The sequence below is a fragment of the Salmo salar genome, unplaced genomic scaffold (assembly GCF_965601325.2).
Source record: "Salmo salar unplaced genomic scaffold, fSalSal1 ptg000730l, whole genome shotgun sequence".
NCBI classification, from domain to species: domain Eukaryota; kingdom Metazoa; phylum Chordata; class Actinopteri; order Salmoniformes; family Salmonidae; genus Salmo; species Salmo salar.
The window spans coordinates 32,501-44,542 of record NW_027675480.1 but is presented as its reverse complement, the minus strand read 5'-3'; positions in this window follow the sequence as shown (position 1 = coordinate 44,542).

The following is a 12,042-nucleotide window of genomic DNA, read 5'->3' as shown; positions in this document are numbered from 1 at the left end:
TGATCTGAAATCCAAAATGTTGGAGTTTAGAGCCTCATTTAAAATGTTATCTTCACTGTCAAAATAGATATGGTGTGGACTGTATACTCAATACAATCTAAATCTGATACCTCACTGTCTGTCTTTTGACTGATACTGCTTTTAAACTGGTCTGGTCAGTCTACTCAAATATTTGTACTATACATGTTTCTATCTGCAGGCAATACTTTGATCATTTGTCATTTTTAATGATACATTCATTTACGAATAGATATGGAAGGTTTCATATGTTGAAAAATTATACTGCTACTATTTTCACCACCAAAGAATAGCAGTGTGATTTTAATATGATTTGACTCTTTGCAGGCTGTCAGGCTGTAAACTCAGAAAGACATCCTGTAAAGTGTTGGCCTCAGTTCTCAGTTCAAACCCCTCACACCTGAGAGAGCTGGACCTGAGTAACAATGACCTGAAGGATTCAGGAGTGAAGCTGCTCTCTGCTGGACTGGGGAATCCCCACTGTAAACTGGAGACTCTGAGGTCAGTATTATCAGATATGAAAGTACTTTATGCATGTAGTTCTCCCATTTGAAAAAGTCGTAATTATTCGGACATATTACTTATAGTGTATTAAAGTAGTCATAAGTTTAGCATGTTGTCCCATATTCCATGCCCGCTGTCACGTTTCTCTAAGACAGAACCCAGAAGCAGACCAGGACAAGGTGAGTAAAATGAAGGTGAGTATTTATTGGTAGTCTTGATGTGTAATTTGAGTGATCCAGGAGACGAAGCGGAGGTGAGTTGATGAGAGTAGATGGGTGGATTCAATGACGTCACTGTATCCACCGACGGCCAGGCAAGGGAGTTGAATGTTCCGGGAGGATGACTGTAGACAGAGTAAACGGGGGGGGGAGTAACCAGTAACAAGAACAAAACAACAAGACTAGCTCAGGAAACATGAGGCTGTTCGTTGCTAACGATCCAGCAGGGAATGGATGTCAGCTCAGGGCTTATGAAGAGGTGATGATCAGGACCAGGTGTGCAGAAGGTTGATGAGATGCAGGTGTAGGGTAATCACTAGATCTCCCGCCTAACTTCGTCGCCTGGCAACCAGACAGGGTAATAATATCACTAGATCTCCCGCCTAACTTCGTCGCCTGGCAACCAGATAGGTTTCTGAACGCACCCTTAGACTCCAAACAGAAAACAGTCAGCTCAGGCAGAAACAGACTCAGGAAGCGGGATTCCTGACACCTGCAGTGAGGCTTGTGATTCTACTAACTTGTTGAATTCATTTGCAGTTGGTCTTGGTTGTGTTTTGGATGATGTTTTTCCTAATAGATACTGAATAGTAAATAATGTCTCTTGTCATTTTGGCGTCACTTCACTTTTATTGTCAGTGACTTCTACATTCATGTGGATGCTACCATGATTATGAATAACCATGAATGAATCGTGAATGATGATAAATGAGAAACGGAGGCACAAAGATCAAACCCCCTCTGTTATTGGTAATGGTGAGAGGTTAGCATGTTTTGTTGTAGCCTCTGTTATTGGTAATGGTGAGAGGTTAGCATGTTTTGTTGTAGCCTCTGTTATTGGTAATTGTGAGAGGTTAGCATGTTTTGTTGTAGCCTCTGTTATTGGTAATGGTGAGAGGTTAGTATGTTTTGTTGTATCCTCTGTTATTGGTAATGGTGAGAGGTTAGCATGTTTTGTTGTAGCCTCCTTTATTGGTAATGGTGAGAGGTTAGCATGTTTTGTTGTATTCTCTGTTATTGGTAATGGTGAGAGGTTAGCATGTTTTGTTGTAGCCGTTGTTATTGGTAATGGTGAGAGGTGAGCATGTTTTGTTGTATCCTCTGTTATTGGTAATGGTGAGAGGTTAGCGTGTTTTGTTGTAGCCTCTGTTACTGGTAATGGTGAGAGGTTAGCATGTTTTGCTGTAGCCTCTGTTATTGGTAATGGTGAGAGGTTAGTATGTTTTGTTGTATCCTCTGTTATTGGTAATGGTGAGAGGTTAGCATGTTTTGTTGTAGCCTCTGTTATTGGTAATGGTGAGAGGTTAGCATGTTTTGTTGTAGCCTCTGTTATTGGTAATGGTGAGAGGTTAGCATGTTTTGTTGTAGCCTCTGTTATTGGTAATGGTCAGAGGTTAGCATGTTTTGTTGTAGCCTCTGTTATTGGTAATGGTGAGAGGTTAGCATGTTTTGTTGTAGCCTCTGTTATTGGTAATGGTGAGAGGTTAGCATGTTTTGTTGTAGCCTCTGTTATTGGTAATGGTGAGAGGTTAGCATGTTTTGTTGTAGCCTCTGTTATTGGTAATGGTGAGAGGTTAGCATGTTTTGTTGTAGTCTCTGTTATTGGTAATGGTGAGAGGTTAGCATGTTTTGTTGTAGCCTCTGCTATTTGTAATGGTGAGAGGTTAGCATGTTTTGTTGTAGCCTCTGCAATTGGTAATGGTGAGAGGTTAGCATGTTTTGTTGTAGCCTCTGTTATTGGTAATGGTGAGAGGTTAGCATGTTTTGTTGTAGCCTCTGTTATTGGTAATGGTGAGAGGTTAGCATGTTTTGTTGTATCCTCTGTTATTGGTAATGGTGAGAGGTTAGCATGTTTTGTTGTATCCTCTGTTATTGGTAATGGTGAGAGGTTAGCATGTTTTGTTGTATCCTCTGTTATTGGTAATGGTGAGAGGTTAGCATGTTTTGTTGTAGCCTCTGTTATTGGTAATGGTGAGAGGTTAGCATGTTTTGTTGTAGCCTCTGTTATTGGTAATGGTGAGAGGTTAGCATGTTTTGTTGAAGCCTCTGTTATTGGTAATGGTGAGAGGTTAGCATGTTTTGTTGTAGCCTCTGTTATTGGTAATGGTGAGAGGTTAGCATGTTTTGTTGTAGCCTCTGTTATTGGTAATGGTGAGAGGTTAGCATGTTTTGTTGTAGCCTCTGTTATTGGTAATGGTGAGAGGTTAGCATGTTTTGTTGTAGCCTCTGTTATTGGTAATGGTGAGAGGTTAGCATGTTTTGTTGTAGCCTCTGTAACTTTCTCACTCATTCTGATTCATGATTTATTCATGATTTTTCTTAATCATGGCATCATCAGAATTTAATTTTTAATCGTCAATCACATACAGTTGAAGTCGGAAGTTAACATACACTTAGGTTGGAGTCATTAAAACGTGTTTTTGAACCTCTCCACAAATTTCTTGTTAACAAACTATATAGTTTTGGCAAGTCGGTTAGGACATCTACTTTGTGCATGACACAAGTAATTTTTGAAACAATTGTTTACAGACAGATTATTTCACTTATAATTCACTGTATCACAATTCCAGTGGGTCAGAAGTTTACATACACTAAGTTGACTGTGCCTTTAAACAGCATGGAAAATTCCAGAAAATCATGTTATGGCTTTAGAAGCATCTGGTAGGCTAATTGACATCATTTGGATGTATTTCAAGGCCTACCTTCAAACTCAGTGCCTCTTTGCTTGACATCATGGGAAAATAAAAAGAAATCAGCCAAGATCTCAGAAAAAAAATTGTAGACCTCCACAAGTATGGTTCATCCTTGGGAACAATTTCCAAACGCCTGAATGTAACGCGTTCATCTGTTCAATCAATAGTACGCAAGTCTAAACACCATGGGACCACACAGCCGCCATTCCGCTCAGGAAGGAGACGCGTTCTGTCTCCTAGAGATGAACTTACTTTGGTGCAAATCAATCCCAGAACAACAGCAAAGGACCTTGTGAAGATGTTGGAGGAAACAGGTACAAAAGTATCTATATCCACAGTAAAACGAGTCCTATATCGACATAATCTGAAAGGCCGCTCTGCAAGGACGAAGCCACTGCTCCAAAACCACCATAAAAAAAGCCAGACTACAGTTTGCAACTGCACATGGGGACAAAGATCATACTTTTTGAAGAAATGTCCTCTGGTCAGATGAAACAATACAAGAACTGTTTGGCCATAATGACCATCGTTATGTTTGGAGGAAAAAGGGGGAGGCTTGCAAGCCGAAGAACACCATCCCAACCGTGAAGCCCGGGGGTGGCAGCATCATGTTGTGGGGGTGTTTTGCTGCAGGAGGGACTGGTGCACTTCACAAAATAGATGGCATCATGACGGCGGAAAATTACGTGGATATATTGAAGCAACATCTCAAGACATCAGTCAGGAAGTTAAAGCTTGGTCACAAATGGGTCTTCCAAATGGAAAATGACCCCAAGCATACTTCCAAAGTTGTGGCAAAATGGATTAAGGACAACAAAGTCAAGGTATTGGAGTGGCCATCACAAAACCTTGACCTCAATCCTATAGAAAATTTGTGGGCAGAACTGAAAAAGCGTGTGCGAGCAAGAGGCCTACAAACCTGACTCAGTTACACCAGCTCTTTCAGGAGGAATGGGCCAAAATTCACCCAACTTATTGTGGGAAGCTTGTGGAAGGCTACCCGAAACGTTTAACCCAAGTTAAACCATTTAAAGGCAATGCTACCAAATACTAATTGAGTGTATGTAAACTTCTGACCCACTGGGAATGTGATGAAAGAAATAAAAGCTGAAATTAATCATTTTCTCTACTATTATTCTGACATTTCACATTCTTAAAATAAAGTGGTGATCCTAACTGACCTAAGACAGGGGATTTTTACTAGGATTAAATGTCAGGAATTGTAAAAATTGAGTTTAAATGCATTTGGCTAAGGTATATGTAAACTTCTGACTTCAACTGTATGTATTAAAATACCCTCAAATAAAAGGTGACATTATATACTGTAACCTCATATGAAACATTTGATCTGAAATCCAAAATGTTGGAGTATAGAGCCACATTTAAAATGTTAGCTTCACTGTCAAAATAGATATGGTGTGGACTGTATACTCAATACAATCTAAATCTGATACCTCACTGTCTGTCTTTTGACTGATACTGCTTTTAAACTGGTCTGGTCAGTCTACTCAAATATTTGTACTATACATGTTTCTATCTGCAGGCAATACTTTGATCATTTGTCATTTTTAATGATGATACATTAATTTACGAATAGATATGGAAGGTTTCAGGACACTGATATCTGAATATGTTGAAAAATGATACTGCCACTATTTTCACCACCAAAGCATAGCAGTGTGATTTTAATATGATTTGACTCTTTGCAGGCTGTCAGGCTGTGGAGTCACAGAGGAAGGCTGTGATTCTCTGGTCTCAGCTCTGAGGTCAAACCCCTCACACCTGAGAGAGCTAGACCTGAGTAACAATGACCTGAAGGATTCAGGAGTGAAGCTGCTCTCTGCTGGACTGGGGAATCCCCACTGTAAACTGGAGACTCTGAGGTCAGTATTCCTGTAGTTGGTCAACAAGTGATAACTGTTCACCAGATCCACATGTGTTTACCAGACACACATAGTCCACACCATATGTGTTTGGACAGTGAAGCTTACAGTTTTACATTTGGTGCTATGCTCCAGCATTTTGGATTTGAGATAGAATGTTGGATATTAGGTGACAGTACAGAACGTCACCTTTTGTTTAAAGGTGTTCATACATATACAGTCGTGGCCACAAGTTTTGAGAATGACACAAATATTAATTTTCACAAAGTCTGCTGCTTCAGTGTCTTTAGATATTTTTGTCAGATGTTACTATGGAATACTGAAGTATAATTACAAGCATTTCATAAGTGTCAAAGGCTTTTATTGACAATCATATGAAGTTGAAGCAATGAGTCAATATTTGCAGTGCTGACCATTCTTTTCCAAGACCTCTGCAATCTGCCCTGGCATGCTGTCAATTAACCTCTGGGCCACATCCTGACTGATGGCAGCCCATTCTTGCATAATCAATGCTTGGAGTTTGTCGGAATTTGTGGGTTTTTGTTTGTCCACCTGCCTCTTGAGGATTGACCACAAGTTCTCAATGGGATTAAGGTCTGGGGAGTTTCCTGGCCATGGACCCAAAATATCAATGTTTTGTTCCCAGAGCCACTTAGTTATCACTTTTGCCTTATGGCAAAGTGCTCCATCATGCTGGAAAAGGCATTGTTCGTCACCAAACTGTTCCTGACTGGTTGGGAGAAGTTGCTCTCGGAGGATGTGTTGGTACCATTCTTTATTCATGCTGTGTTCTTTGGCAAAATTGTGAGTGAGCCCACTCCCTTGGCTGAGAAGCAACCCCACACATGAATGGTCTCAGGATGCTTTACTGTTGGCATGACACAGGACTGATGGTAGCTCTCACCTTGCCTTCTCCAGACAAGCTTTTTTCCGGATGCCTCAAACAATCAGAAAGGGGATTCATCAGAAAAAATGACTTACCCCAGTCCTCAGCAATCCAATCCCTGTACCTTTTGCAGAATATCAGTCTGTCCCTGATGTTTTTCCTGGAGAGAAGTTGCTTCTTTGCTGCCCTTCTTGACACCAGGCCATCCTCCGAAAGTCTTCGCCTCACTGTGCGTGCAGATGCACTCACACCTGCCTGCTGCCATTCTTGAGCAAGCTCTGTACTGGTGGTGCCCCGATCCCGCAGCTGAATCAACTTTAGGAGACGGTCCTGGCGTTTGCTGGACTTTCTTGGGCGCCCTGAAGCCTTCTTCACAACAATTGAACCGCTCTCCTTGAAGTTCTTGATGATCCGATAAATGGTTGATTTAGGTGCAATCTTACTGGCAGCAATATCCTTGCCTGTGAAGCCCTTTGTGTGCAAAGCAATGATGATGACACGTGTTTCCTTGCAGGTAACCATGTTGACAGAGGAAGAACAATGATTCCAAGCACCACCCTCCTTTTGAAGCTTCCAGTCTGTTATGCAAACACAATCAGCATGACAGAGTGATCTCCAGCCTTGTCCTCGTCAACACTCACACCTGTGTTACCGAGAGAATCACTGACATGATGTCAGCTGGTCCTTTTGTGGCAGGGCTGAAATGCAGTGGAAATGTTTTTTGGGGATTCAGTTCATTTGCATGGCAAAGAGGGACTTGGCAATTATTTGCAATTTATCTGATCACTCTTCATAACATTCTGGAGTATATGCAAATTGCCATCATACAAACTGAGGCAGCAGACTTTGTGAAAATTAATATTTGTGTCATTCTCAAAACTTTTGGCCAAGACTGTATTTTTTACCGTTTAGATATGAAAGCACTTTATGCATCTAAACTCAACAAAAAAAGAAACATCCCTTTTTCAGGACCCTGTCTTTCAAAGATAATTCGTAAAAATCCAAATAACTTCACAGATCTTCATTGTAAAGGGTTTAAGCACTGTTTCCCCATGCTTGTTCAATGAACCATAAACAATTAATGAACATGCACCTGTGGAACGGTCGTTAAGACACTAACAGCTTACAGATGGTAGGCAATGAAGGTCACAGTTATGAAATCTTAGGACACGAAAGAGGCCTTTCTACTGACTCTGAAAAACACCAAAAGAAAGATGCCCAGGGTCCCTGCTCATCTGCGTGAATGTGCCTTAGGCATGCTGCAAGGAGGCACAAGGACTGCAGATGTGGCCAGGGCAATAAATTGCAATGTTCGTACTATGAGACGCCTTAGACAGCGCTACAGGGAGACAGGACGGACAGCTGATCGTCCTCACAGTGGCAGGGTCACGTGTAACAACACCTGCGCAGGATCGGTACATCCGAACATCACACCTGCGGGACAGGTACAGGATGGCAACAACTGCCCGAGTTACACCAGGAATGCACAATCCCTCCATCAGTCCTCAGACTGTCCGCAACAGGCTGAGATAGACTGGACTGAGGGCTTGTAGACCTGTTGTAAGGCAGGTCCTCACCAGACATCACCGGCAACAACGTCACCTATGGGCACAAACCCACCATCGCTGGACCAGACAGGACTGGCAAAAAGTGCTCTTCACTGACGAGTCGAGGTTTTGGCTCACCAGGGGTGATGGTCGGATTCGCGTTTATCGTCGAAGGAATGAGCGTTACACCGAGGCCTGTACTCTGGAGCGGGATCGATTTGGAGGTGGAGGGTCCGTCATGGTCTGGGGCAGTGTGTTACAGCATCACCGGACTGAGCTTGTTGTCATTGCAGGCAATCTCAACGATGTGCGTTACAGGGAAGACATCCTCCTCTCTCATGTGGTACCCTTCCTGCAGGCTCATCCTGACATGACCCTGCAGCATGACAATGCCACCAGCCATACAGCTTGTTCTGTGCGTGATTTCCTGCAAGACAGGAATGTCAGTGTTCTGCCATGGCCAGCGAAGAGCCCGGATCTCAATCCCATTGAGCACATCTGGGACCTGTTGGATCGGAGGGTGAGGGCTAAGGCCATTCCCCCCCAAAATGTCCAGGAACTTGCAGGTGCCTTGGTGGAAGAGTGGGGTAACATCTCACATCAAGAACTGGCAAATCTGGTGCAGTCCATGAGGAGGAGATGCACTGCAGTACTTAATGCAGCTGGTGGCCACACCAGATACTGACTGTTACTTTTGATTTTGACCCCCCTTTGTTCAGGGACACATTATTCCATTTCTGTGAGTCACATGTCTGTGGAACTTGTTCAGTTTATGTCATAGTTGTTGAATGTTGTTATGTTCATACAAATATTTACACATGTTAAGTTTGATGAAAATAAACGCAAATGACAGTGAGAGGACGTTTCTTTTTTTGCTGAGTTTAGTTCTCCTATTTGAAGAAGTCTTAATTATTTGGACAAATTAATTTAGTCAAAAGTTTAGTGTTGGGTCCAATATTCCATACCTGCAGTGATTACATCAAGCGTGTGATTCTACTAACTTGTTGAATTCATTTCCAGTTTGTCTTGGTTGTGTTTAGGATTATATTTTTCCTAATAGAAACTGAATGGTGAATAATGTCCTGTCATTTTGGAGTCACTTCACTTGTATTGTCAGTAAGAATAGAAGATGTTTCTGAACACTTCTACATTCATGTGGATGCTACCATGATTATGAATAATCAGGAATTAGTCGTGAATAATGAGGAATGAGAAATTTACAGAGGTACAAAGATCATACCCCCTCTGTCATTGGTAATGGTGAGATGTTAGCATGTTTTGTTGTAGCCTCTGTTATTGGTAATGGTGAGAGGTTAGCATGTTTTGTTGTAGCCTCTGTTATTGGTAATGGTGAGAGGTTAGCATGTTCTGTTGTATCCTCTGTTATTGGTAATGGTGAGAGGTTAGCATGTTTTGTTGTAGCCTCTGTTATTGGTAATGGTGAGAGGTTAGCATGTTTTGTTGTAGCCTCTGTATTGGTAATGGTGAGAGGTTAGCATGTTTTGTTGAAGCCTCTGTTATTGGTAATGGTGAGAGGTTAGCATGTTTTGTTGTAGCCTCTGTTATTGGTAATGGTGAGAGGTTAGCATGTTTTGTTGTAGCCTCTGTTATTGGTAATGGTGAGAGGTTAGCATGTTTTGTTGTATCCTCTGTAACTCTCTCACTCATTATTATTCATGATCTTTCTCGATCATGGCAGTCACAGGCTTGATGTAGTCATTGCAGTCAAAGAATATGGGACCAAATACTAATCATTTGACTAATTTAATACACTATGAGTTAATTGGTCAGAAAACATATGACTTCTTTAAATAGGGGGACTAGATACATAAAGTGCTTTCATTTTTCTAAATGGTGAAACAGATATGTATGAAAATATCCTCAAATAAAAGGTGACATTATATACTGTCACCTCATATGAAACATTTGATCTGAAATCCAAAATGTTGGAGTTTAGAGCCTCATTTAAAATGTTATCTTCACTGTCAAAATAGATATGGTGTGGACTGTATACTCAATACAATCTAAATCTGATACCTCACTGTCTGTCTTTTGACTGATACTGCTTTTAAACTGGTCTGGTCAGTCTACTCAAATATTTGTACTATACATGTTTCTATCTGCAGGCAATACTTTGATCATTTGTCATTTTTAATGATACATTCATTTACGAATAGATATGGAAGGTTTCATATGTTGAAAAATTATACTGCTACTATTTTCACCACCAAAGAATAGCAGTGTGATTTTAATATGATTTGACTCTTTGCAGGCTGTCAGGCTGTAAACTCAGAAAGACATCCTGTAAAGTGTTGGCCTCAGTTCTCAGTTCAAACCCCTCACACCTGAGAGAGCTGGACCTGAGTAACAATGACCTGAAGGATTCAGGAGTGAAGCTGCTCTCTGCTGGACTGGGGAATCCCCACTGTAAACTGGAGACTCTGAGGTCAGTATTATCAGATATGAAAGTACTTTATGCATGTAGTTCTCCCATTTGAAAAAGTCGTAATTATTCGGACATATTACTTATAGTGTATTAAAGTAGTCATAAGTTTAGAATGTTGTCCCATATTCCATGCCCGCTGTCACGTTTCTCTAAGACAGAACCCAGAAGCAGACCAGGACAAGGTGAGTAAAATGAAGGTGAGTATTTATTGGTAGTCTTGATGTGTAATTTGAGTGATCCAGGAGACGAAGCGGAGGTGAGTTGATGAGAGTAGATGGGTGGATTCAATGACGTCACTGTATCCACCGACGGCCAGGCAAGGGAGTTGAATGTTCCGGGAGGATGACTGTAGACAGAGTAAACGGGGGGGGAGTAACCAGTAACAAGAACAAAACAACAAGACTAGCTCAGGAAACATGAGGCTGTTCGTTGCTAACGATCCAGCAGGGAATGGATGTCAGCTCAGGGCTTATGAAGAGGTGATGATCAGGACCAGGTGTGCAGAAGGTTGATGAGATGCAGGTGTAGGGTAATCACTAGATCTCCCGCCTAACTTCGTCGCCTAGCAACCAGATAGGGTAATAATATCACTAGATCTCCCGCCTAACTTCGTCGCCTGGCAACCAGACAGGGTAATAATATCACTAGATCTCCCGCCTAACTTCGTCGCCTAGCAACCAGATAGGTTTCTGAACGCACCCTTAGACTCCAAACAGAAAACAGTCAGCTCAGGCAGAAACAGACTCAGGAAGCGGGATTCCTGACACCTGCAGTGAGGCTTGTGATTCTACTAACTTGTTGAATTCATTTGCAGTTGGTCTTGGTTGTGTTTTGGATGATGTTTTTCCTAATGGATACTGAATAGTAAATAATGTCCTGTCATTTTGGAGTCACTTCACTTCTATTGTCAGTGACTTCTACATTCATGTGGATGCTACCATGATTATGAATAACCATGAATGAATCGTGAATGATGATAAATGAGAAACGGAGGCACAAAGATCAAACCCCCTCTGTTATTGGTAATGGTGAGAGGTTAGCATGTTTTGTTGTAGCCTCTGTTATTGGTAATGGTGAGAGGTTAGCATGTTTTGTTGTAGCCTCTGTTATTGGTAATGGTGAGAGGTTAGCATGTGTTGTTGTAGCCTCTGTTATTGGTAATGGTGAGAGGTTAGCATGTTTTGTTGTAGCCTCTGTTATAGGTAATGGTGAGAGGTTAGCATGTTTTGTTGTAGCCTCTGTTATTGGTAATGGTGAGAGGTTAGCATGTTTTGTTGTATCCTCTGTTATTGGTAATGGTGAGAGGTTAGCATGTTTTGTTGTATCCTCTGTTATTGGTAATGGTGAGAGGTTAGCATGTTTTGTTGTATCCTCTGTTATTGGTAATGGTGAGAGGTTAGCATGTTTTGTTGTAGCCTCTGTTATTGGTAATGGTGAGAGGTTAGCATGTTTTGTTGTAGCCTCTGTTATTGGTAATGGTGAGAGGTTAGCATGTTTTGTTGTAGCCTCTGTTATTGGTAATGGTGAGAGGTTAGCATGTTTTGTTGTAGCCTCTGTTATTGGTAATGGTGAGAGGTTAGCATGTTTTGTTGTAGCCTCTGTTATTGGTAATGGTGAGAGGTTAGCATGTTTTGTTGTATCCTCTGTTATTGGTAATGGTGAGAGGTTAGCATGTTTTGTTGTATCCTCTGTTATTGGTAATGGTGAGAGGTTAGCATGTTTTGTTGTATCCTCTGTTATTGGTAATGGTGAGGTTAGCATGTTTTGTTGTAGCCTCTGTTATTGGTAATGGTGAGAGGTTAGCATGTTTTGTTGTATCCTCTGTTATTGGTAATGGTGAGAGGTTA